Genomic DNA, 22,114 nt, shown 5'->3' on the forward strand with positions numbered 1-22,114 from the left:
GATGATAGGTTTTGAATTATATTGGGTTGGCCAAGAAGTTCATTCACATTTTTCCATGAGATGTTATGGGAAAACCAAATGACCTTTTTGGCCAACCCAATGTTTTCAGAACATGGGCTTCCCAGGTGGTGCTGGTGGTAAAGAATCTGCCTGCCAATAGAGGAAACGCAGGACACTCAAGTTCAATCCCTGGGTCAGGAAGATCCCATACAGGAGGAAATGGCAACCCACTCCAGCATTCTTGTCTAGAGAATCCCATGGACAAGGAAGCCTGGCGGGCGATGGTCTGTGGGGTTGCAAAGATGGACATGACTGAACTCGTGCACACAATATTTTCAGAAATGGCCACAAATATAAAGCTGAGGGAGAAGGACTATGGATAAGGATGGTCCAAAAACACGGAAATCCAGACCTAGGGCTAAGATCAAGCTAAACTGCAGGGGCAGCAGCAGCGAGGGTGGGCGATGGACGACTGTCCACTGCTGGACGGCTAAGCTTCTGATACAGTGGGATTTGAGTGATTCCTGACACATCAGTCAACCCACCTTCTTTTCCACCAGAAACCTCTCAGGACTCACTGAAGTCTCAGAGTTACATTCACTTAACCTAAGGGAAGCTGGTGGCTCACAGGTAAAGAATCCGCCTGCAGCGCAGGAGACCCAGGAGATATCGGTTTGATCCCTGGGCCTGGAAGATCCCCTGGAGAAGGAAATGGCAACCCACTCCAGTATTCTTGCTTGGAAAATCTGTTGGATGGAGGAACCTGGTGGGTTATAGTCCATAGGGTCGCAAAGAGTCGTACATGACTGAGCAACTAAACACAGGAAGCTTTTGCCCAATTAAAATGCAAAGACATTTTATAGCTAATTATCTTGCAGGGTGTTATTAGTACTTCATTTATTTGGGCATTTCATCTTTAAGAAGTTGAAGAGGGAATGGTAACACCTTGGTGTGAATTTGTGCAGATGATTATAACCCTTCTATTTTATAATGAAGGAGGACAGAGTAATGAGACACTTGCATCTTTTGGATCAAAACAAATTGATAGTTTTGCGGAGACAGACTTGTGAACCCAAGTTCAAAGTCTGTGGACTGTTTCCCTGTGGGACCCAAGGAAAATTAATTATTTGGAGTCCTAGCTGCCCTATCTGAAAGAATGCCAGCCCAAGAGATTTAATTGCATATCTTAAGGGAAAGTGCCGGCTGGACTCAAATGTTTAATGGTCTATTGCATTCCAGCTTGTGACTGAAATTCAGGGTCATGGCGGGGGGTTCCGGGAAGCCCAGCCTGGGTGGGTCACAGGGAATCCGTAGACTCTGAGGAGAAAGCAGGGGTCAAAGTGAGGTCGGTAGGAGAATCTGTGCATGGTGCTCAGTCACTTCAGTCGTGTCCGACTCTGTGACCCTCTACACTGTAGCCCGCCAGGCACCTCTGTCCATGCGATTCTCCAGCAAGAATACTGGAGTGGGTTGCCATTCCAGGGGGATCTTCCCGACCCAGGGATCAAACCTGTATATCTTAAGTCTCTTGCATTGGCAGGTGGGTTCTTTACCACTAGCATCACTTGGGAAGCCCCAGGAGAATCTAGTACTTCTTACTACACAAATGAGAGGAGACAGGCGAAAAAGGAAATTTAACTTTATTCCAAAAAGGATGCAAGGAGAAAAACCGTAGAATCCCTAGAGTTTTAATTTTCTCCCTTCTTGATACAGGAAACTAACACAGACATTGGTTTCAAGGGTGTTAAAATATAATAGGGCCAAAATCATTTATTGCCAGGATTTTGATAACAAATCCAAGCATAGGAAACACTAACTCCACTTGCCAGAATTTAAACCAGGTTAACCTCAAATCAGTTCACAGTACATCCACAGGGAGAAAGCATTTACATTGCCTGACATGGGATTCTAGCAAACAAACTTTTAACTGTGTGACTTCCTAGGCCTCTTTAATACCACATTAGTCTAGGTTCATATCAATTATTTCTTGCCAGGAAAATAATTTTTAAATGGGTTTCCATTTGGATACAGTTCAATACCAGACTGAACAAGGCTTTTTGGAGGCATTGGAATGCACAAATGTCACCAGATACAGTCAATGCAATTTCAGCTTATGAGATTTTATTTAATGCAATTATTTAAAGAAACAAAGATGGCTGAAATAAGAACACTGGTATCAGAGGGACTGCAAAATCCATTGAAATGGCATCTACTGAAGAAGGATTAACTTAGGTCAGGCTCTTAGTTCTACTATTAAAACTAAATAAAGGACTTAATTGGATGAAGTGACTGATGTCTAATATTTCTCATTCTTACATACACAGAAGAGGTTCAGATCAGTCTAGCATAGATTCAGGTGCTCACCATGGGATTGGCCAATTTAGTTTGAGGCAAAGAGGTGCTCCCAAACACACCAGACTTCTTGGAAATAAGTGAAGTGGCATTGATGATGGCCAGAACTGCCAAGGGTGTCAAATGCATTTAAAAGTGAGCAGAGCCCAGGCTCTGTTCCCAGGGTGGGGACACACTTGATTTCAGGTGGGCATGTTCCTTTTAGTGCTGTGTGCAGAACATTCCCAGTGAAGGACCTCACCCCACAGCAAGCACATCAAGATAACATGAAGGATGCTGGAGCTGCAGCCCTTGTCTTTGTGAGAATGATGTTGTCATTGTTGGCAACATTTGCCTTCTCTTTTTGTTCTCTTTGTTTAATTTCCTTTTAGGAGGGTCAGCCTCTCAGCCAGGTTCCTTGGTTTTGAACACTGGCTCTACCACCACTTGTTAAACAGGTGACACTGGGCAAGTCAGCCAACCGCCCTGTGCTTCAGTTTCCCCGTATAGATAATGGAGATAACAGTACCACCTATCTCAAAGATTTGCTTTGAGGAATTCATAAAATACAGACTGTTTAGAGTAGGCCCAGATCTTAATCAGTAAGTAATCAATTAGCAACCAATAAGGTTAGCTATTATTATATTTCTGTATGGATGATTAGAACAATGAAACAAGCTTACCATGAAACATTAGTACACAAAATTTTCAAAAGAATGAAAACCACCCATATTCCCACTCTTTATGGGCAATCTAAAAATTTGGGGAGGGAAGTACAAGATACTTTATATGTCTAGAAATGTACATAGTCTATATTTCCATTTGAATGAGAGTTTTTCTTATGTTAAAACCTATACATAATTTTCCCTCAGAATTTTGAAAGCATAACTCTATTTTCCCTGGCTTGCAATATAATCCTCATAATGAGTTCCAACACTAAGAAAACCTTATGTTAAAAGATGTGGAACAGCGTGGGAAAATGTTATGTGATATCTACTAAAGCTGAAAAAAAGCATATTTCACAACTCAGTAATCTGTCTAGTAGGTATACATTCAACAGAATTGCATCAATATGTTCAGCTGAAAGTTCTGTTCATGTGTATGAGCTCAGCTGATTCAGTCACGTCCAACTCTTTGTGACCCCATGGGCTGCAGCTCGCCAGGCTTCCCTGTCCATGGAATTCTCCAGGCAAGAATTCTGGAGTGCGTTGCTATTTCCTTCTCCAGGGAATCTTCCCAACCCAGGGATCGAACCTGCGTCTCTGCCATCTCCCGAATTGGCACACGTTTTTTTTTTTTTTTTTTTTTTACCACCAGCGTCACCGTGGAAGCAAAGTCCCATTTACAGCAACACCGTTCATGTGGTGGTGGTGGTGGCTTAGTCACTAAGTTGTGTCCAACTCTTGCAACCCCGTGGATTGTAGCCCTCCACACTCCCCTGTCCATGGGATTTCCCAGGCAAGAGTACTGGGGTGGGTTACCATTTCCTTCTCCAGGGCATCTTCCCGACCCAGGGATTGAACGTGGGTCTCCTGCATTGCAGGTGAATTCTTTGCCAACTGAGCCACCAGGGAAGCAATGCCTGTTAACAGTTGAATGAATAAATAGTAGGGTGGAATTCTATGCAGTGATGAGAATAGACAAACTGTAACTCAACAACATGAATGAATCTTATAACAATAATACTGAGCAAAAGAAGTCAGATATTGAGTAAGCCCCAGATAATTTCTTTTATATAAAGAAGAAGAAACAGGTAAAATAATCGATGCTCTTAGAAATCAAGACAGAGGTTACTTTCGGAGGAATATAATGGCTTAGGGCAGGAAACACGGGGGAGGCTTTGAGATGCTAGTAATTTTCTGTTTTGTACTTTGAATGAGGGCTATAGTTTGTGGAAATTCATTGAAGCACATACTCACAATATGTCTACATTTGTGCATATATATTTTAATAGTTTTATTTTTAAATTAAGCTCTGATGGTACAATTCCAAGCATCAGCCATAAGATGAAGAGGATTGGTAGAACAACAATTAAAGAAATATTAGGAGGTTGTTGCCTCACCTAGGAATGAAGTCAGTCCTATACAGAACAGGACTGAAGCTAATTTATGGAGGAAAAGCTTAACTAAGCAAATATGCTGTGGAGGGTAACCAGGAATTCAAGATGACAGTAGATATGTTTCCCTAAAGTGAGAAACATCTATATGAAGTCAAACTCCAATACTCTGGCCACCTGATGTGAAGAACTGACTCATTTGAAAAGACCCTGATGCTGGAAAAGATTGAAGGCGGGAAGAGAAGGGGACGACAGAGGATGAGATGGTTGGATGGCATCACCGACTCAATGGACATGAGTTTGAATAAACTCCAGGAGTTGGTAATGGACAGGGAGGCCTGGCGTGCTTCAGTCCATGAGGTCGCAAAGAGTCAGACACGACTGAGGAACTGAACTGAACTGAGCCATATAAATCCAGTAGAGACTCCCCACGCCCAATGCAGAGTAGCTAACGTTTTATGAACCTCAAAGAAGGAATTTTACATATGTTACCTCTTTGAACCTTCACAAGCGCCTTGCTGCTAAGTCACTTCAGTCGTGTCTGACTCTGTGTGACCCCATAGACGGCAGCCCACCGGGCTCCCCCATCCATGGGCTTTTCCAGGCAAGAGTACTGGAGTGGGGTGCCATTGCCTTCTCCACACAAGCGCCTTGGGAAGTAAATATTCTGCCCTTCATATTACAGGTGAGGAAATGGAGATGCTAAGACCTATTTGATTCCCTGGAAATAGATGGGTATTATTGATTCAAGTCTGCTAACTTATTATGAAATCTTGCACTGTGCAGGACCCTGTTGGTTGCAAGATTCAAACCAACTTAAGGAAAAGGGGAACGTCTTTGGTTCCCATATCTGGGAAGTGTAGAGGTGTAGCTAGTTCCTAGAGTGGCTGGATCCAGGCTCTCATGCTCTTTTGAGATTCGCTCTCACCACCTCCTGGACAGGCCTGCTCCAGACATTCTCCAGCATCCCCAGCTTAACATCCTACCAATCTGGCAATCTAGCAGAAAGTAACAATCTTTCCCAATATCTCTAGCCCAGTAGTCTGTAGAAGGCTCTGACTAACCAAAGAAGGGTTATATATTCATCCCTGGACCAAACGACATGGCCAGAGAGGACAATTTTGTTCTTGCCTTCTGTGGTTAGAGGAGATAAGGTCATTTGCTAGCAAACGACATGAAAGGAATTTCCTACAGAGAAGAAGGGTTCTGTTACCCAAAGAAAGGCCAGAATGAACAGACTCCCACTACAATGTCAAAGGAAGATTTCCTGAGAACCCCAAAATTGTTCACCAATGAGTGCTTAAATATCACTATTTCCATGCAATATATGAATATCTTTTATTAGAGTAGCATTTCATATCAAAGAGATTTGAAATGAATGTTCTCATTAAATTCTTGCAACAAACACTAGGGGGAAAAATTATGTTCATTCCACAGTTGAAGGAATGATCTATAAGGTTAATAATTTCTAAGGTTATCAGGTTAAACTTGTAAAGTGGACCCAATTTAAAAACCAGGTCAGTCTTGCATCAGAGCTTGTGTTCTTTTTGGCAAACCTCTTGACCTCCCAACATAAACAATACTAAGTGGCCTTTGCGCGTCATAGTAGGTTTGGGGACTTTTAAAGTTCTTTTCATTGGTTTTATTTATTTACTTTTGGCTGCACTGGGTCTCGGTTGCTGCATTCGGGCTTTCTCTGGTTGCGGTGAGCAGGGGCCCCTCTCTAGTTGTGGTGCTCGGGCTTCTCACTGTGGTGGCTTCTCTTGATCTGGAGCACAGGCTCCAGGTTGCATGGGCTCAGTAGCTGAGGCACATGGGCTTAGCTGCCCCATGGCATGTGGGACAGAATCCATTTTCCCTGCATTGGCAGGTGGATTCTAAACCACTGGACCATCAAAGAGGTTCATTTTTATTAGTTATTTTGTTTTGTTTTAATGCTTCATTATTTTATTTATTTTTTTAATATAAATTTATTTAATTAGAGGCTGATTACTTTACAATATTGTATTGTTTTTGCCATACATCAACATGAATCCGCCATGGGTGTACTCATGTTCCCCATCCTGAGCCCGGCTCCCAGCTCCCTCCCCATCCCATCCCTCTGGATCATCCCAGTGCACCAGCCCCGAGCATCCTGTATCATGCATCGAACTTGGACTGGCGACTCGTTTCACATATGATATACATGTTTCAATGCCATTCTCTCAAATCATCCCACCCTCACCCTCTCCCACAGAGTCCAAAAGACTGTTCTATACATCTGTGCCTCTTTGCTGTCTCGTATACAGGGTTATCGTTACCATCTTTCTAAATTCCATATATATGCGTTAGTATACTGCATCGGTGTTTTTCTTTCTGGCTTACTTCACTCTGTATAATAGGCTCCAGTTTCATCCACCTCATTAGAACTGATTCAAATGTATTCTTTTTGATGGCTGAGTAATACTCCATTGTGTATATGTACCACTGCTTTCTTATCCATTCATCTGCTGATGGACATCTAGGTTGCTTCCATGTCCTGGCTATTATAAACAGTGCTGTGATGAACATTGGGGTACACGTGTCTCTTTCAATTCTGGTTTCCTCGGTGTGTATGCCCAGCAGTGGGACTGCTGGGTTGTATGGCAGTTCTATTTCCAGTTTTTTAAGGAATCTCCGAATCTCCACACTGTTCTCCATAGTGGCTGTACTAGTTTGCATTCCCACCAACAGTGTAAGAGGGTTCCCTTTTCTCCACACCCTCTCCAGCATTTATTGCTTGTAGACTTTTGGATCGCAGCCATTCTGACTGGCATGAAATGGTACCTCATTGTGGTTTTGATTTGCATTTCTCTGATAATGAGTGATGTTTTCATGTGTTTGTTAGCCATCTGTATGTCTTCTTTGGAGAAATGTCTGTTTAGGTCTTTGGCCTCTTTTTTTATTGGGTCATTTATTTTTCTGGAATTGAGCTGCAGAAGTTGCTTGTATATTTTTGAGATTAATTCTTTGTCAGTTGTTTCATTTGCTATTATTTTCTCCCATTCTGAAGGCTGTCTTTTCACCTTGCTTATAGTTTCCTTTGTTGTGCAGAAGTTTTTAAGTTTAATTAGGTCCCATTTGTTTATTTTTGCTTTTATTTCCAACATTCTTGGAGATGGGTCATAGAGGATCCTGCTGTGATTTATGTCGGAGAGTGTTTTGCCTATGTTCTCCTCTAGGAGTTTTATAGTTTCTGGTCTTCCATTTAGATCTTTAATCCATTTTGAGTTTATTTTTGTGTATGGTGTTAGAAAGTGTTCTGGTTTCATTGTTTTACAAGTGGTTGACCAGTTTTCCCAGCACCACTTGTTAAAGAGATTGTCTTTTCTCCATTGTATATTCTTGCCTCCTTTGTCAAAGATAAGGTGTCCATAGGTGCGTGGATTTATCTCTGGGCTTTCTATTTTGTTCCATTGATCTATATTTCTGTCTTTGTGCCAGTACCATACTGTCTTGATGACTGTGGCTTTGTAGTAGAGCCTGAAGTCAGGCAGGTTGATTCCTCCAGTTCCATTCTTCTTTCTCAAGATTGCTTTGGCTATTCGAGGTTTTTCGTGTTTCCATACAAATTGTGAAATTATTTGTTCTAGCTCTGTGAAAAATACCACTGGTAGCTTGATAAGGATTGCATTGAATCATTTTTATTAGTGACTTTAAAGCATAGGCCATTGCTTAGGGACACTCCTTGATAAAGGTATACCACATGACTTTAACTCTACAGCAGGCCAGTAGTGTTGGCTATAGAGTATCACTCTATACATATTCATATTACCGCCCATCTTCATATTATCTTGCAATAAAGTGGAAAATCAAGGCCCATCACTATGGCCATCATCTGGAACAGCCCACTGACTTTTCTGCAGTGCCCATAGCCTGCCCACAGAACAATGCATGGAACTGCCCAGACTGTTCCTCCTTCCTGGCCACACAGTCCCCAGCCTGGGGTGGGCGAGGCTCTGCAGGCAGCGTTGCCAGGGCCAAGCCCACGTGCCCCACTAGTTGTGTGTTGCAGCTGCTCCCTGCCCTGTCTATCCCTGTAGCTCTTAGGCCACACTGCTTAGATTTCTCAGGCGTGTTGCTGATGGTACAGAAATTCCAAACGTTATGAAGTTCTCAAAGCACTTACTGTTGAAAGACTGTTTGTGTCTAGTTTTTGAATTCCATCTATTTTGAATTCTGAAAACTGAATGTCTATTCTTCAGGGTCAGTAGCAGCCTTCCATCATTACATCACAGCCTTACGACAAACATTCACTGAAAGCCTTTTATGTCTGGGGCTGTGGGCAGCTACCTACATGGTGTGACTGGGTCTCCTCTAGAATCAGGCTCACCCTGTGACCAACTTGATGCAGGTTACATGCCCCCCTCCCCCATCCAGGTGAAGAGAGACATTGACCCATGACTAACCAGCTTTTGACAAGGTGCTCCCCTGTGGATCTAAGACATGGGATTGCTAAATTCTGATGAAACAGAGGTAACCCAAGGCACAATACGCTCCCAAGTGGTGAGGCATTGCTGTAGGATATACCTGAGATGAGCAGGAACCTTGGAAAGAATTTATCGAATGTACACTACGTGTCAGACATCCTGCAAACATTAACTACTGTAGATCAGTTTCCTCAGGAAACAGACTAGGGGATGAAAGTTCACTGGGAAGTGATGTCAACACCAATACTTGAGAGGGCTGAAGGCAGCAAGACTGGGCAGAGGGAGAAGTGGAGTGATGATGTAGTTGCTATAGCAACATCAGCCAGTCCTTCTATGGGAAGCCTCTGGAGCTGGGATGGTCCTTCAGCGTTGTCCTAAATTGAGGTAAAGCGGCTGGGCTCATGCCTCTCTCCACATTCAGTTGAGAAGTTGTTGGATATGGGTTGCCCTGAGGAGGGGGCAGAACTTTCAGTGACTGACTCCCCTTCAGTTCAGTTCAGTTGCCCAGTCGTGTCCGACTTTTTGCGACCCCATGGACTGCAGCACACCAGGCTTCCCTGTCCATCACCAACTCCCAGAGCCTACTCAAACTCATGTCCATCATGTCGGTGATGCCATCCAACCATCTCATCCTCTGTTGTCCCCTTCTCTTCCCGCCTTCAATCTTTCCCAGCATCAGGATCATTTCCAATAAGTCAGTTCTTCACATCAGGTGGCCAAAGTATTGGAGTTTCAGCTTCAGCATCAGTCCTTCCACTGAATATTCAGGACCGATTTCCTTTAGAATTGACTGACTGGATCTCCTTGCAGTCCAAGGGACTCTCAAGAGTCTTCTCCAATACCACAGTTCAAAAGCATCAATTCTTCAGCACTCAGCTTTTTTTATAGTCCAGTTCTCACATCCATACATGACTACTGGAAAAACCATAGCTTTCACTAGACGGAACTTTGTTGGCAAAGTAATGTCTCTGCTTTTTAATATGACTCCCTTCAGCTAACAGCAATTACTGGAAGAGGCTCAGCTCTGCCAACAGTCAGCAGGCACAGTCCCAGCCTCAGGGGAGGGAAGTGAAGGGTGCCTTGGTCCCAGCAGTGATCTGGGTAGCACTTCACAGCATCCACTACAATATATTTTTCAATTCACATGACAATTCTATGAACTAGTTATTATAATGAGCATTTTAAACTGAGGGAACTGAGGCTCAGAGAGGTTATCTAACCTGTCTAGGTGCACACAAGCAGGGTTTGAATTGAGGTCAGACTGACTGAAAAATCCATAGGCTTTCTTCCACTCTCCTGGTCTCAGAAAGGAAGGAAAAGGAAAAGGAGGGAGGGGATGAGGGAACTCTGGAGATGACCCTAGCCACGGCACAGTTTTGTCAGAATTAGAGTAAGAGAAGCTTTCCCTGGTGGTCCGGTGGTTAAGTCTGCCTGCTAATGCAGAAGACACGGGTTCCATCCCTGGTCCCGGAGGATCCCACATGCTGAAGGGCAACTAAGCCCGTGAGCCACAACTACTGAGCCCACGTGCCGCAACTACGGAAGCCCGAGCACCCAGAGCCCGAGCTCTGCAACAGGAGAGGCCACCACAATGAGAAGCTCAAACACCACAAGGAAGAGCAGCCCCCGATCACCACACCTAGAGAGAAAAAAGCCCCAGCTCAGCAACGGAGACCCAGATAAGCCAAAGAAAAAGAAACAGTAGGAGCTGCAGATGAAGCGGTTAAGAGCACGGTCTCCAGAGCTGTTCTGGCTGGCTTTGAGTCTCGCCGGTGCTGCTCACCAACCTTGGGCAAGTGGTTAACTTCTCTGTGCCTCCGTGTCCTCGATTATAAAATGGGGATGATAAAAGTAACGTGTGCCTCAAGAGTTATTGTAAAGTTTAAATGAAAGAACAAACGTAGTACCTGCCAAGGGCCCAGCACTGAGCCAGGGCTCTTCAAAGCACCTGGTAAATGTTATCCACTGTTATAACATTCCCATTTACGGGAACTTTTTGGACAGTGCAGGAAATGTTTTCTTGAAGGTTCTGCTGAATCTTGCTCTCCGGGTACCATACACATAGCCTCATCACCAATGAAGGCTCTGGATTGCTCCCAGGACCTGGATATTCCAAGAATCCAGTTTTCGGGTGGTCAGGGTAACTTCAGAAATCTGAAAGGGAACCATGTGCCAACCACACCGAATCCTTCAATGCATAATCCCAGAGGCAGAATAAATAAAAGAGAACTGTTAAAATAGCTCTTTCTTGTCTGCCAAACAAAATAACCCCTTATTGAAGTCAGCTTTTTAGAAATGTTGGACAGTGCATGAACGAGTAGGGGCTGTTGGCTTCTCAAGAAGCCTCACTTGAGTTTTGTAATCTGAGTCCCACACCCTGGGGAGAGGGATCGGTAACCTTGCTGCTGCACTTTCACCACCACTTCCTCCGGAGGGCAAAGCACAGGGATCTAAACCCTCAGTGTGTGTTTCTTAGGTGTGTGGCCAGTATTTTATTAACACATTATACCCTGGAGCCACTCAATGACTCAAAATGAGTTCTGCCCACCTTGCAGCCACACAAAAAAGGGACCCAGAAAATGGAACCAATCAATGTTTTTAAAAATCATTTTTAAGAGAAAAATTATTTATCTAAGTGTAGTCCCCAGTGGCTCAGTGGTAAAGAATCCATCTGCAATTCAGGAGGAGCAGGAGACATGGGTTCGATCCCTGGGTCAGGAAGATCCCCTGGAGGAGGGCCTGGCAACCCATTCCTGTATTCTTGCCTGGAGAATGCTATGGACAGAGGAGCCTGGCAGGCTACAGTCCGTGGGGTTGCAAAGAGTTGGACACGACTGAAGTGACTGAGCACAGCACACAGTGGTTTCAACGGTGCCCTCTTCCCACCTCCACTCCCTCAAATGGTATGTCCACCTGGAAGCTGTAAATGGGACTTGATGTGGAAAAGGGGTCTTTGCAGATGTAATTAAGGATCTCAAGGTGAGACCATCCTGAACTATCTGGGTGGTCCCTAAATTCAATGACAGGTGTCCTTACAAGAGAACAGTGGAGGGAGATTGGTGACACGTGGAGGTCACATGAAGACAGACATACACACTGCAGTTGTGCAGTCTGCCTGCTGCTGCCAGAAGCTGAAAGAAACGAGGGAGGAGTCTCCCCTAGAGTCTTCAGAGGGAATGCAGCCCTGCCAATACCTTGATTATGCACTTCTGGCCTCTAGAACTATAAAAGAATAAAAATTCTATTGTTTTAAGCCACCAAATTGGTGGCAGTTTGTTACAGCAGCCACAGGAAAGCAATACACCAATTATTTCCTGTATAACCCATTGTTGTTGCTGTTCAGTCGCTCAGTCGTGTCTGACTCTTTTGCGACCCCATGGACTGTAGCCCGCCAGGCTCTTCCGTCCATGCGATTCTCCACACAAGAATACTGGAGTGGGTTGCCATTTCCTTCTCCAGGAGATCTTCCGGACCCAGGGATTGAACCTGAATTGGCAAGCAGATTCTTTACTGCTGAGCCACCAGGAAACCCTATATAACCCATATCTTCACTACCCATGAAGATGTTCATGATTTGTTTCTATATTCAATAAATTAAGTTTAAATAAAATAGGATCCGTTTAAAATAATGATCCAGTTTTTATACATTACATGACAACTATGCATGGGTCAATGAATGTTTGGTCTATATCTACATATTTGTCAGAAAAAAAATAAGATTTAAAAGGCTTTACACCCATACATGTGCTTGTGGACATGCCACAGATCCTGCCCTCTTGTCCAGATTTGAAGAAGTCACTTCTGGGCCAGTCTTCCTCCATGATCTGGAAATATCTAGTTCTTTTCCCCTCAGTAGCCCCAGAGCAGAGATCAAACATTCATAGGGGATGCTCATAAGCAGGAATATTCTTCAATGAAATGGGCCCCACAGAAGACATTGTTCTTCAATGAAATATCCCCAGGCATTTGGGGACAGTGGCAATGTGAGAAGAGCAAGCTTGTGTCACCTGAGAGCCTTAACTCAGCTCCAGCTGATTGTTGTCACAATGGAGTCAGATTGAATGTTACCAAATCTTCTGATTTTTCAACACACATGAGAAATTCAGAATGTTTATATAAAATCTGTTTTAGAAAAACTGATCTTTAAAAATTCCTGTTTTTTAAATGTGGGTTTCTAATTCAAATTCTCCTGAAACATTTTTTAGGCCAAATAAAACAGAAACTCAGGTCCCTAGGTTTCCATCTGTGATTCGGACCTTCATAAATAAAGGCCACCTGCTTCTTCCCAGAGGGTAAAAGAAATCTAGGCCTCAGAACACAGCGCCTAGCTTCCTTCCTAGGAAGAGATACTGAAAAATTCCTCTCATTCTTTGCTCATCAGCCTACATCCTTGAATACAGATACAGTTAATGCTGTAATCAAGTTGCTCTAACACATGAAAATTCTCATAAATTGCCCTGCTAAGTAAGCAGTGTGCCAGGTATATGGCAAATGCACAATGAATAGTGCATATATGATAAGTTGCTTTCAGTTCAGTTCAGTCGCTCAGTCGTGTCCGACTCTTTGCAACCCCATGAATTGCAGCAGGCCAGGCCTCCCTGTCCATCACCAACTCCCGGAGTTCACTCAGACTCAGGTCCATCGAGTCGTTGATGCCTTTAATCATGTCCAACTCTTTGCAATCCTATGGACTGTAGCCCGACAGGTTCCTCTGTCCATGGGATTCTCCAGGCAAGAATACCGGGGTGGATTGCCATGCCTCCTCCAGGGGATCTTTCCGACTCAGGGATCGAACCCGTGTCTCTCGTGTCCTGCATCGGCAGGCGGGTTCTTTACCACTAGCGCTACCTGGGAAGCCCACAATGAATAGTAGCATCATCTCTGATACGATGGGTACAAATATTGCCCTCCTCCCCTGGAGAACAATTTTCGTCCCCTCCACCCAAGAATAGAGATGGCGTTGGATAAGTGGTACCCAGAAAATGGAAGCACATCTATTCCTCAGGCCACCCCAGTTGCAGATACTTATGGCCCAGGCCTGCAGAATCTGTTCAAAGGCAAGTGGTCCTATTCATTCCATTACCCTCACTGCCAAGCAGCCATAGGAAATGTCCCTTGTGGCACAAAGAAAATAGCTTTTACTGGTGACTCTGGTCCCCAGTTCTGCTTCTCTCCATCCCCAGCAAAAGTCCTGTCCTTTCTGGAGCACAATTTGGGAGTAGCTGGCCCCCTTCAGCCCTAGGGGCCCCTCTGTTTCTAGTACAACTCAGCTCTAATCTCTTTAGAAGCCTAAGGTTTGGAGGGTGGTGGGGGGTGGGTGAGGGAGGTTGAATCCCCTCCAGGAACCAAAGCAGGCCCACTCCCCAGGCTTCTTGGAGGAGTGGGTCAAGGACCAAGAGAGAGAAATTCCTCTCTTTTTTTGATTTTGCCTTGTTTTCTTACCGTAGAAAACAACAGAAATTAACCTCAATGAATCAAGAAACCATTTTATCATAATAGGGAGAAATGCCCCTAAAATTCTTAGCAAAGCCAACAAGCCAAACAGTGCCTAGAAAGGGCCAGAATAAACCAAAGACATAGACAAGAGAAACGGAGGCGTTTAGGTTGGGAAGGACTACAGGAACACCCTCGCCATGCTGGGCTGCTCAAAATTTTGGTCTCCAGGGTCTAAAGGAAAGTCTCTTGGGCCAAAATATTTAACTTCCAGAGCTGGGACAATGACCTCCTCCTACGGCTCAGCCAGGCTCATTGCTTAACATCTCCAAGAAATTGTGTGAATGAGAGAAACTCTCCACCTCTCTGTTTCAGCTTCTTCTCTAACACAGGACTGACCTCAGTAAACTTGTCTGCCACAGAGAATTGTTGTACAGACCAAAAGAAGAAAATCCATGTATTTTTTTTTAACACAGGCAATATGCTTGAAATCCTGCATTTTGAAAAGTTAGAAATGCCCTTGAATCAACTGCCAAACTCCTCACAGAACAGATAAAGGAACTTTTATTCTGCCCAGAACAAAAAGATCCTGGCTATTCCATTAAAATTCTAACATAGCCTTGTAGTGTTATCTAAGAATTTGTTATGCATTTCGTAAACCTTGTTAGCTAGGATGACTCTGATTAGATAGATAACTGTGATTTAGGATTGTGGCATTTACTCCAAAAGATTTTTGAAACAATGTGCATTATCATATATTATTATTAGAGGTTCAAAATAAATGGTTCTTTTAAGGTTTATATAGGCTATGTAATGACCAGTCTGCCCATAATTAAATATAAAAGGGCATTTTGATAACAAAGCAGTATTAGGTCAGGGCTTCCAAGGTGGCACTAGAGGTAAAGAACTCGCCTACCAATGCAGAAGACATAAGAGATGTCGGGAAGATCCCCTGGAGGAGGGCATGGCAACCCACTCCAGTACTCTTGCCTGGAGAATCCCGTGGACAGAGGAGCCTGGTGGGCTACAGCCCATAGGGTCACAAAGAGTTGGACACAACTGAAGTGACCCAGGACGTGCACACGCATGCATGCACACACACACACACACACACACAGACACACACACACACAGACACACACACACACACATGCATTAGGTCAGCACTTACAATGCAGTTACAATCTATCAACCATGGATCTGGAATTTAAAAATAATAGCCAGGCTGATATCCTCTATACTGTCTCTGTTCTAGCCCAGAAGATTGTACAGTCTGTGTTTCAAATTCTATAGCTTAAGATGTTAAACTAATGCTCTCAATTTTTTTTTTTAGACTTCTCATTCTTAGGCTCACTTTTTAAAATTTAGTGATGATACTGTGTTAATAAATCTAGTCCTTCCACATTTTATGAAAAAATAACTTGAAAAGACTGTTTTGAATGACTACTATGTGCTATTTTTTAAATGTTTTCAACACACTTCTAAGATACAATAAAGAGAAGAATTATACAGACTGAGGAGACCTAAGCAAACTGGCTGATTCTCTGATTTTAGTGATGAAGAAACTGGGCTCAGAGATCTGGATGAACTGTCCTGTACTTAATGGTGGTATTAATCATAGCCAAACCTATTGCAAAACGTCTATTGAGAGCAAATTCTTTTAAGAAGATGGGTGTTATAAGTTACTATACTTGTGCAAGCATACCCCTTCTCTACTGTCATAGGGTCTACATAATATAATTAAGGAACTTATACATTTTGAGCCTATAATAGGTGAACTTGAAGGTCTGCTCCCTGAGTGTATGAAGTAGAACAAATTAATTAGGGTGGGTCGATCAGTTCAGTTCAGTTCAGTTCAGTTCATTTCAGTCGCTCAGTCGTGTCTGACTCTTTGCGACCCCATGAATCGCAGCATGCCAGGCCTCCCTGTCCATCACCAACTCCCGGAGTTCACCCAGACTCACATCCATCGAGTCAGTGATGCCATCCAGCCATCTCATCCTCTGTTGTCCCCTTCTCCTCCTGTCCCCAATCCCTCCCAGCATCAAAGTCTTTTCCAATGAGTCAACTCTTCGCATGAGGTGGCCAAAGTACTGGACTTTCAGCTTTAGCATCATTCCTTCCAAAGAAATCCCAGGGCTGACCTCCTTCAGAATGAACTGGTTGGATCTCCTTGCAGTCCAGGGGACTCTCAAGAGTCTTCTCCAACACCACAGTTCAAAAGCATCAATTCTTTGGCACTCAGCCTTCTTCACAGTCCAACTCTCACATCCATACATGACCACAGGAAAAACCATAGCCTTGACTAGATGGACCTTTGTTGGCAAAGTAATGTCTCTGCTTTTGAATGTGCTATCTAGGTTGGTCATAACTTTCCTTCCAAGGAGTAAGCGTTTTTTAATTTCATGGCTGCAGCCACCATCTGCAGTGATTTTGGAGCCCCAAAAAATAAAGTCTGACACTGTTCCCACTGTTTCCCCATCTATTTCCCATGAAGTAATGGGACTGGATGCCATGATCTTAGTTTTCTGAATGTTGAGCTTTAAGCCAACTTTTTCACTCTCCACTTTCACTTTCATCAAGAGACTTTTGAGTTCCTCTTCACTTTCTGCCATAAGAGTGGTGTCATCTGCATATCTGAGGTTATTGATATTTCTCCCGGCAATCTTGATTCCAGCTTGTGTTTCTTCCAGTCCAGCGTTTCTCATAATGTACTCTGCATAGAAGTTAAATAAGCAGGGTGACAATATCCAGCCTTGATGTACTCCTTTTCCTATTTGGAACCAGTCTGTTGTTCCATGTCCAGTTCTAACTGTTGCTTCCTGACCTGCATACAGATTTCTCAACAGGCAGGTCAGGTGGTCTGGTATTCTCATCTCTTGAAGAATTTTCCACAGTTTATTGTGATCCACACAGTCAAAGGCTTTGGCATAGTCAATAAAGCAGAAATAGATGTTTTTCTGGAACTCTCTTGCTTTTTCCATGATCCAGCAGATGTTGGCAATTTGATCTCTGACTCCTCTGCCTTTTCTAAAACCAGCTTGAACATCTGGAAGTTCACGGTTCACGTATTGCTGAAGCCTGGCTTGGAGAATTTTGAGCATTACTTTTCTAGCATGTGAGATGAGTGCAATTGTGTGGTAGTTTGAACATTCTTTGGCATTGCCTTTCTTTGGGATTGGAATGAAAACTGACCTTTTCCAGTCCTGTGGCCACTGCTGAGTTTTCCAAATTTGCTGACATATTGAGTGCAGCACTTCCACAGCATCATCTTTCAGGATTTGAAATAGCTCAACTGGAATTCCATCACCTCCACTAGCTTTGTTCGTAGTGATGCTTTCTAAGGCCCACTTGACTTCACATTCCAGGATGTCTGGCTCTAGATGAGTGATCACCCCATTGTGATTATCTGGGTTGTAAAGATCTTTTTTGTACAGTTCTTCTGTGTATTCTTGCCACCTCTTCTTAATATCTTGAGAAATAGATTTAAGGGCCTAGATCTAATAGATAGAGTGCCTGATGAACTATGGAATGAGGTTCGTGACATTGTACAAGAGACAGGGAGCAAGACCATCCCCATGGAAAAGCAAAAATGGCTGTCTGGGGAGGCCTTACAAATAGCTGTGAAAAGAAGAGAAGTGAAAAGCAAAGCAGAAAGGAAAGATATAAGCATCTGAATGCAGAGTCCCAAAGAATAAGAAGAAGAGGTAAGAAAGCCTTCCTCAGCAATCAATGCAAAGAAATAGAGGAAAACAACAGAATGGGAAAGACTAGAGCTCTCTTCAAGAAAATTAGAGATACCAAGGGAACACTTCATGCAAAGATGGGCTCGATAAAGGACAGAAATGGTAGGGTGGGTCAATAGAGAAGATCAATTCCTAACAAATTTCCAGAAAGATCCTATTACAGCTGGTGATAGTTTTTTTTAAGTTGAGGGACTAAACATTCCAATAGTTGACAGTGATCAAAGTTCATGAAAAAAGATAATGGAAACATCAAACTTCTGACTAAAGAAGATAATAATGAAGTCGATGACAGAAGCTTGTACGAAGAAGGCCAGCATTGGCTCAAAAAGAACGTTGGTGGGAAGATCGATAGGCTTTTAATCGTATGTCGGTATCGTCACCATAATAATGAATGACTATCCAAAATACAAGTATGCTCTTTTGGCTGCAATGGGTACACATGTGTTACTAAAATGTGAATCCTAAAATGAGAAGCAGTTCCTGGGACCAGAATGAAATGAATTCTGTTGAAAAAGAATAAAACTAATATATTTGAAGTGTTCTACTTTATAAAAAGAAACAACATGGGGATGCTTTTGTCTTGCCCAAATGAATACAAAAGAGCTTTCTCTTCGCCCTATTTATTTATTCAATTATTTAGTTATACCAGTATAGAATCATGAATTCTTATTTTATTCTATCCCCATAGAATAAACCCATTTGTATCATTATTCATTTTGATGCTCAAATTGTGCCAATTTGGCCACCAGTTGTTGTTGTTCAGTCGCTAAGCCATGTCTGACTCTCTGCGACCCCATGGACTGCAGCACGCCAGGCTTCCCTGTCTTCCACCATCTCCCAGAGTTTGCTCAAACTCATGTCCATTGAGTCAGTGATGCCATCCAACCATCTCATCCTCTGTCACCCCTTTATCTGCCTGCCTTCAATCTTTCCCAGCACCAGGGTCTTTTCCAATGAGTTGACTCTTTGTAACAGGTGGTCAATGTATTGGAGCTTCAGCTTCAGGATCAGTCCTTTCAATGAATATTCACTGAGAGTCCCTTCCAGTTCCTTCTGACATGTTCCTTTCATTTGCAAGGACTTCCTTTCCTTCTGGCACAACAGATGTTCCAGCCTCAGCTTGTATTTTCCCTCTCTCAATCCTGAATGAAGGGATTCTTTGATTTTAGAAATTTACGTTCTTCAGTTCTGACAGGTTTTTTTGAATTACTTTTTGATAATTTCTTTTCTTTCTTCTGCTCTTACTCTCTTAAATTCCTATTAGTCAGATATTTCGCTTTCATCTGATCCTGTAATTTTCTTTCTCAATAAAAAGTTTTACGATAGAAATTACAGAACTTAGAAAAAGCAGAGAGAACAGCCAAGCAAAATCTTATATGCTCATCACCCAGTATAATGATTAACATTTACCTTTTTGAAACGTTATATTTTAGGGAATCCCCTGGTGATCCAGTGGTTAGGACTCAGTGCTTTCACCACTACAGCCCAGGTTCAATCCTTGGTGGGGAAATTAAGATCCTGCAAGCCTCGTGGTGTGACAAAAAATAAAGTTAAATTTTAAAATAAAGCAATGCCAGATATAATATCACTTTTCACCAATAAATACTTCAGTATATACCTCAATATCTTCACCAGTGGCTCAGTGGTAAAGAATCTGCTTGTAACGCAGGAGGCTCAGGTTTGATCCCTGGGTTGGGAAGATCCTCTGGAGAAGGGAATGGCAACCCACTCCAGTATTCTTGCCTGGAAAGTCCCATGGACACAGGAGCCTGGCAGGCTACAGTCCATGGGGCTGCAAAAGATCCAAACACAGCTGAGCAACAAAACAACAACAAATATATCTCAAATATATAGGAACTTTAAAAAATAACTACCATTATCATATTAACAATATTACTGTAATTTCTTAATATAATGTATTACCCAGTGCACACTCACATTTCTCTGAGTATTTTTTAAAGTGTCTTTTCACTATTGGCTTGAAGTTCAAGGCACGATTACATCAAGGCTCGTGTTACATCTGGTTAACATATCCTCCACCACTCACCCCTTTCTATCTATATCATTTCTTTGTTGAAGAAAATGAGCCACATGTGATCCATCAGTTTTCTTACCTCTCTCCAATTTCTATCTCTATGTCTCTTTTTTTGATAAATTAATTTTTTCTTATTTTTATTGAGATATAAGTTTCAGGTGTGTGGTATGACTCAGTATCTATCTATTTATTGTAAAATGATCATCACAATAAGTCTAGTTAACATCCATCATCACCATACATTGTTATAATATTTTTTTCCTGTGATGAAAACTTTTAAGATCTACTCTCAGAAACTTTCAAATATACAATACAGTATTACTAGATATCATTCAGAGAAGGCAATGGCAACCCACTCCAGTACTCTTGCCTGGAAAATCCCATGGATGGAGGAACCTGGTAGGCTGCAGTCCATGGGGTTGCTAAGAGTCAGACAGGACTGAACAACTTCACTTTCACTTTTCACTCGCATGCATTGGAGCAGGAAATGGCAACCCACTCCAGGGTTCTTGCCTGGAGAATCCCAGGGACAGGGGAGCCTGGTGGGCTGCCGTCTATGGGGTCACACAGAGTTGGACATGACTGAAGCAACTTAGCAGCAGCAGCAGATATCATTCTTTGTCTCTTATTCTACTTGCTGGAGATTTCCTCAACTTATCTTCCAATCTTTCTATTGAATTTTTTTTTGGTAAAGAAATTTAAATCTTAGGTTTTCTCAATGTTTGTCTATTATAGCAAACTGTTCTTTTTTCATGATATGCTGTCGTCTCTTATTTCTCCAAAGATACCTTTTTGTTAACTACTTTTCTGCCTTTCTGCATTATCCCTACTTCCTCTGTGGTTTTCCCCCCCATTTATCTGCTTTAGTGTTAGCCTTTCTTGTTAAAGTTCAGTTCAGTTCAGTTCAGTTTAGTCGCTCAGTCGTGTCCGACTCTTTGCAACCCCATGAATTGCAGCACGTCAGGCCTCCCTGTCCATCACCATCTCCCGGAGTTCACTCAGACTCAAGTCCATCAAGTCAGTGATGCCATCCAGCCATCTCATCCTCTGTCGTCCACTTCTCCTCCTGCCCCCAATCCCTCCCAGCATCAGAGTCTTTTCCAATGAGTCAGCTCTTCCCATGGGGTGGCCAAAGTACTGGACTTTCAGCTTCAGCATCATTCCCTCCAAAGAAATCCCAGGGCTGATCTCCTTCAGAATGAACTGGTTGGATCTCCTTGCAGTCCAAGGGACTCTCAAGAGTCTTCTCCAACACCACAGTTCAAAAGCATCAATTCTTCGGCACTCAGCCTTCTTCACAGTCCAACTCTCACATCCATATATGACCACAGGAAAAACCATAGCCTTGACTAGACAGACCTTTGTTGGCAAAGTAATGTCTCTGCTTTTGAATATGCTATCTAGGTTGGTCATAACTTTCCTTCCAAGGAGTAAGCGTCTTTTAATTTCATGGCTGCAATCACTATCTGCAGTGATTTTGGAGCCCAAAAAAATAAAGTTTGACACTGTTTCCACTGTTTCCCCATCTATTTCCCATGAAGTGGTGGGACCAGATGCCATGATCTTTGTTTTCTGAATGTTGAGCTTTAAGCCAACTTTTTCACTCTCCACTTTCACTTTCATCAAGAGGCTTTTGAGTTCCTCTTCACTTTCTGCCATAAGAGTGGTGTCATCTGCATATCTGAGGTTATTGATATTTCTCCTGGCAATCTTGATTCCAGCTTGTGTTTCTTCCAGTCCAGCGTTTCTCATGATGTACTCTGCATAGAAGTTAAATAACAGGGTGACAATATACAGCCTTGACAAACTCCTTTTCCTATTTGGAACCAGTCTGTTGTTCCATGTCCAGTTCTAACTGTTGCTTCCTGACCTGCATACAGATTTCTCAACAGGCAGGTCAGGTGGTCTGTTATTCCCATCTCTTGAAGAATTTTCCACAGTTTATTGTGATCCACACAGTCAAAGGCTTTGGCATAGTCAATAAAGCAGAAATAGATGTTTTTCTGGAACTCTCTTGCTTTTTCCATGATCCAGCGGATGTTGGCAATTTGATCTCTGGTTCCTC

General features: G+C 42.9%; 1 long non-coding RNA gene across 1 annotated transcript in view; it reads right to left on the reverse strand.

Annotated features, from left to right (window-relative positions):
• The window catches only part of LOC138990743 (uncharacterized), a 69,920-nt gene that overhangs the window by 40,278 nt on the left and 7,528 nt on the right, over positions 1 to 22,114 (reverse strand). The window contains exons 2-3 of the long non-coding RNA XR_011466845.1: positions 19,633 to 19,806; positions 19,425 to 19,540 (exon numbers count right to left, since the gene is read on the reverse strand). This is a non-coding gene — a long non-coding RNA (uncharacterized lncRNA). The remainder of the gene's footprint in view (positions 1 to 19,424; positions 19,541 to 19,632; positions 19,807 to 22,114) is intronic.

This window comes from Bos mutus, chromosome 14 (genome assembly GCF_027580195.1).
Source record: "Bos mutus isolate GX-2022 chromosome 14, NWIPB_WYAK_1.1, whole genome shotgun sequence".
In the NCBI taxonomy this organism is placed as follows: Eukaryota; Metazoa; Chordata; class Mammalia; order Artiodactyla; family Bovidae; genus Bos; species Bos mutus.